The sequence below is a fragment of the Trichoplusia ni genome, chromosome 1 (assembly GCF_003590095.1).
Source record: "Trichoplusia ni isolate ovarian cell line Hi5 chromosome 1, tn1, whole genome shotgun sequence".
NCBI lineage: Eukaryota > Metazoa > Arthropoda > Insecta > Lepidoptera > Noctuidae > Trichoplusia > Trichoplusia ni.
In genome coordinates, this window is record NC_039478.1 from 14,352,864 (window position 1) to 14,359,155 (window position 6,292).

Consider the following 6,292-nt stretch of genomic DNA (forward strand, 5'->3'; position numbering starts at 1 on the left):
TCTAACACGTAAGAAAGGACAACACACAAAAGTATAAAACCAAAATTATACAAACAAGACACGATGCGGTTAGATAGCATCTCCACGTAGACCCAGTAAAACTGTACGTACGTGTGTCATGTCGTGAGTTTCAAGAAACGCAATCTGGCACATCCTTGATAAATCTTGCAGGGTTGTCTCATCAACTGTTAAATAGAGTGTGAGCCAATGAATATTTTTATTGACGCGCCTGACGAGTTTACATCGGATCTTGACGTCTGCGTCGCATCTTGAATGTCTGATATACAATCGGATTTAAATCTTACACCTCTACTTTACGGTTTATTATTGCATATAGTTCTAAAAATCTTCCTTTGTAAGTAAAAATGTTTGTTATTGCTATCAGAATAGAATTTAAATTGTGTTTGCTGAAGTTAAAACGTAACTAAACACGAAAGTCATCAGAGTACGCGGCAGATCTGCGGGATGATAAGTTCCTTTCTTGTCCGTTTCTTATGCAAATATTGACACAGTGTTGCTATCATTAATCAGGCGAAATGCCGGGGGTCCGACAATAAGTACTGAATGCCCAGATGTTAACTCCACGTGTGTACTTTGTTCCGTGATCAATCAAGTCTGTTGTTAGTTGTCATCCATACGTTTTATTACACTCATATTCTGAAACATTTTACGCCTAACTGTACTGCTATCTCTTCACAAATTGTAAATGTAATGATTATCTAATATTTATTTATTTATTAGTTTATAGACACAAAATAAAAAATGTACAAGGAAAACATGTTTTGAGTAATTTTATCTCTTTTTCCTTATCAACATCTTCCAAAGCTTTTCTTAAAGAAATTAACACTAACAATAGTATTTAATAGTTCCTAATTAATTGAAATAATTATCAAAATTTGTATTTTTGAAACAAAAAGAATACACAAATAAATAAGATTCCGAAAACATTTCATTTTCCATAGGTACTTGAATCCTTACTTCTTGTTAGAAACAAAATTCTTGCTACAGTAACTAACAAGCAGTACTTAAACAAACGAATCACAATATTTACGGATTATATATATAAAAAAACTTCGAGGAGTCAGCATGTGTGTCGCAGATTTACATCTGTTACTGCCGGCTTGTGTTTAGTGAAATGTCCATTGCAGCGTGAACCAAATGTTATAGTGATTACAAATAATCTTTCTGTCAATATGAAAGACAAAGTGTTATTTTAAAATAAAATATCTTTATTATTAACAATAGTAGTTATAATACATTGCATATCATTATTGTTAAAATTGTATAACTGTTGTTCATTTTTTCTTAAAGGTGTCAAGAACTTTAACAATAATGATTCAAAATAGGTTAAAAAATATTTCTAAATAGCCCGTCCTATATTACTTGGCGACATCATCATCAGCCCATCACAATTAACTGCTAGACAGTCTCTCTCGACCTCACGTGCCATCATAAAACTACTTCTCACTTACAGCTGTTGGAATATTATTAAAAAATCTTCACAAATTCAGTAAACGACTAAAATCAACACGAAATTAAAACAAAGCAGCATCTTAGGAGTATGAATAGACAAGGGCGGGCCGCCCTGCGCAGGCGCAGGCCACGTGCGAGCCCAGATATAGCTCAGCGAGTAACAACGGTGCTCTGTGCCGGCCATGTGGACCTCCAAGACATGCGCACATGCCCACCAGCTGGAACCGTTCGCCAGATAGCTACCATCCTTTAACATCTTATTATACGACATGACATAAGCAGTTTCAGTACTGGCTTTTACATTTGGTTTTATTTAGCCAGTTTCAAATTGTTTTGACTTGCTTTCCTTATGAGCAACACCTTCACTGAAAGAATTTGGAAATATATATTATCTGAACATAAAAACATACATATCTGAAGATTTTATTACATACCCGCAACAAAAGTTTGCTTTAGATGTCTACGGTTGAAAAAGAAAGGAAAGGGGCGGTCTAGACTTCTTCCTATTCCATTCCTTATATTTGTATCTTACGAGCACAATGCCGTGAGAACATCGTAAAGACCCGACCATTGACATTCACTTTCATTCTGTGAGCTTCAAGAGTCTTATCTATCGGGATTACCTTAATCTACGTCATCATAACCCGCCCATAGTGTGCGGAATAAGTAATAAAAAGTGTTAGTTTATTAGGGCGTTTGCATACAGACGGCAGCTGTACTTGCGACTGTCCGTCGCAGCTGCGATTTGCCGCGCGGCCCGCGGTGTGAAAGCGCCGTACCGCGATTCACATACGGACCAACTGGCTCGTGATTTTATAGGGGAGTTACGCTAACACCTTGCCTAGAACAAGCAGAACGCAGCAGACTAAATTTGGCGGTTTTCTATTGAGTCAAAATAAAAATTTACATTTATTTTCATATTGAAAATTTCAACTTGAGAATTAAACATTTAAAAATTAATATTTCTGAGAAAAAGGAGAGAATAAAGAGTCAAATAACGAAGAACTTGCAACCCTTAGAACACGAATTCGAGAGGACTGAAACGATTAAGTTTTTTGTCAGTATTTGTATCCAATGCATCATTCATCGTGCTAAATAATAATCGATTTCATGACATCTAATACTATTACGTATTATGCTCTCCAATATAAGTTTGTCATTAACGAAAACAAAAGAACATGGTCCCGAACGTGGTTTTCGCTATCCAAAATGACACTTGCACAAATAAATTAGTATTTCATTTACCACAGTGATATAGCAATCGCGTTACTTCAACAAATTAGATAATACTGCGATTCTTATAACAATTGAGCAGTTATGTCATTCCATTATAATTATGGTTAATCATACCCAAAACTTGATAAATTGATGATTCACGCAATAACGAAGACAATTGAGTTGAACACTATTTTTAGCTCACAACTGCTGGCCAATTTGTAGGTTAACTAAATGATTTCGTACCTATGATGTCATTCCTACAGAATAAGGAAATGGATCTAATAGAGCCTTATTTTAGAGGGCGTCTAGTCGCCAGACGTTCAGAACTTTCTGACACGTAATTTTATTAACAGATAATAACTGATGCACCATCGAATCTCGTAGCATCATACATCATATGGTAACGTGTTGCCATGATTCACGACGCGTGACTATCTGACCCAAAACGGCTGGTAAAGCCACAATGGGTAAAGAAATACCTATCTATATTAATGAGTACAGCTAAAGGCTAGAATAGCTAGAATGACAATACTCTACTAATAGTCGTAGGCGTCATCCCACAGAGACTGTTTAGTAAGAGCGAGGCAAACAAATCGTTTATCGTAATTATCCGTGATAAATTCATTTGAAGTGGTGCTGCGAATTCTGGTAAATGCATGCCACTTTCCTTCAGATAATATTGTAAAACAGGCAAACCCAAAGTAGTTTTATATCAGTCTTAATCGGGATCTTAAGACTATTAAACACATCTGTTCAATATACCAATATGAAGAAACACCGTTACCTCAACAAGGGTCGCATCTAAGAAACCCAACAATTGAAAACAAAGTTAAAAACCCTGAACAATTGCTTTATGCAGCAGCCACTGTTGAAAGAACTACACAAATAATGCAATAGCGCCGTCAACTACATCACAATACGGTCATATCACATCATCTGCAATTAGGGTCACGAATAATTGACGCCAAAGGTTTAAGGGCGTTTCTTTTGCCGAAAAAAAACCGACATTCATAAGGCCCTCATAAGTAAATCAAGATATCGAACCCCGATACACCTGGCTTTCACCCCGGTACTGCCCTATTTTATTATCGCGTTCAAAGGTGCTCGACATTCAATAATACTTTCCACGGCTCATTGGGTTCGTGAATAGTTATTAATAGTTTGCGAACAGGACTTGTACTGCGAATTTTTAATTGTTACCGCAACAATATGTGTACTGATAGCGATCTTCGATTGTTTTGTTAGAACCTCTACAACGCAATCTATTTAAAATCTTATCGATTGCAATAAAAAACGTTCGTTGTAAACATTCGATCAGTCGACTCAACTCTCATACGGGTGTGTTATTCCATTTATTACCACAGCAATCGATAAACAAGAACAACAACATGGTTTTCGCTATCCGAAATGACACTTGAACAAATAAATTATTTCATATACGACAGTGATATAGCAATCGCTTCTTCAGCAAATTAGATAATTCTGCGATAGTGTCAATGTCAATAACCAAAACCAAACTGATAACCAAAATAATATGAAATAAATAATAAAAATAAAAGTACAAAATGCATCTAATTCAATGGACTTAAAGTTATAGAAGATACAAATCAATCAAAGATTTTGAAAGTATTTCAAACCAATTTATTCAGAGAACTCCAGGAAATCGCGAAATGACAGAAATTTTAAACATGGGAATCGTAAATAGTAAGGATTTCATATCTAGAAGAAAAGTGGATGAAGCAACAAGCAATTCCAGGAGGAGCAATGATGGACATGTGTATCAGGCTAACTTATTGCTTTTGCATATCAGAATTATCAGAAAATTACATATTCAAACAGTTGCTGGAATTTAGACCTGCAACTATGTGCATAATAATTCAATCTTTGAAACCCTAGTTCCCATAAATACTTAGACCTTTGTTTAGCCCTAGCTACCGCATTAGGTTAAGTAACCTGTAATGGTAGATTAGTTTGATAATTAAATAAATAAATAACAAACTTATTTATCAAATTCGCTAACATTAATCTTTCCCAGTCGTTTCGCATTCGTTCCAGATTCGTGCCTCTATCGAAATCTCTTTACGTATCATAATCCAATGTCCATTCATCAGCGACAACGAATGAGCAAAACGAATCCGGCTAATGGTACTATAGTTCCTTTATCAGAGTTAAGTACCTTCACAATAGAGGCGGCTCCCACGCCATGTCAAAACACCCCATACGAATACTGCAGCCTCACCATTCAAACGAGACCTCTCGCTGGTCCTGTTTCGTAAAGACCCTTTGTACGTATGAAGAGATTTAGTTAAATTGGTTTATACAGTCAGGGTGACGTCATCCACGCGCTCAGGGTGATCCAATCCGTTTGATCCCCAACATTCACGAGAACAACGATTGTGGGAAAATGGACACAGTTTTTGTTATAAATCTGTGGGAGTTTCATTTTGACATTGCAATAAGAGGTCTTTGTTTAATGGTTCACGTCCTCGTGCAGTTATTATTTCACAGTATTGAACAATTGAGTTTCCTAGGGTAGGCACGTAAATATTCACATCATATTTACACATCATACAAATGAACGTTACATACACTATTGTTTTCATAATCAATGCATATCAAACGTAAAGACAAAAGTCAAGTTTTACATTCCATAAAAATTACGAGTTCATGATATTGCGTAAACTACCAATCAATACTTTTAAACGTCACGTTTAGGTTTCGCAACGCCTGTAAAATCGTTGATATATACAACCAGTAAGGAAAGTCTGATATCGTTATTTACCTTTAGCAATATCGACATAAAAGTCGCAGTTAGCAAGAACATTGATGAACGAGACTATAATTTAATAACTTTCACTATTTTATGTTGTCTTTTAATCAGTGAAAATGTTACAAAAAACTGTACGTAAATCACCCCGAGCGGCGGGCGGTAATGTAAAACGAGTCACGTGACTGCCGCGTGTCACCCCCCCCGACGGCGCCGCCCCCACCCCCGCGCCTTCATTACTTCGATTGCTAGGTATTTGTTCACTATGCACGCACGTGGACGGACGTCTGCATTATTAAATGCCTTTTACGCTTATTGCGAATTAAAACCCCCTCGCCTATATGGCAGTAATGTTATTAATCTCTAAACAGGGTTGTAAAAAGAGAGATATTAAACTGATATAACTATTTACAAAAACTAAAAGAGCAGTTTGTGAAAGACGGTTATAACTGCTATTTAGGGTTGCAAACTAAGATTACAATATTATGAGTATCTGAACAAATAAATTGACTCTACATACTTTCATAATTCCCACCGTCTTGCGACACTACAATTTAAAAGCCTTGAGTTCGTGTACTTTCTACCTGAACAACATGCTACAAGGATTAGATGCGTGTTAATGGGCATTAAAGTCGGACAGCTCGTAGTTCTTGGCTCATTACTAATATTAACTTGATATATTTTACTCGTGTTCATAATGTTGCGTCTTCGTGACCTCAGTGCGTCTGTAAGGTCTCACGGGTCGGTTCACACAGGAACACCTCGAATCTCACGGCACACGGGCTCTGCGCAGGCGCATCAAACTAAATTATGCCGCGATTTACTTTGGGAACA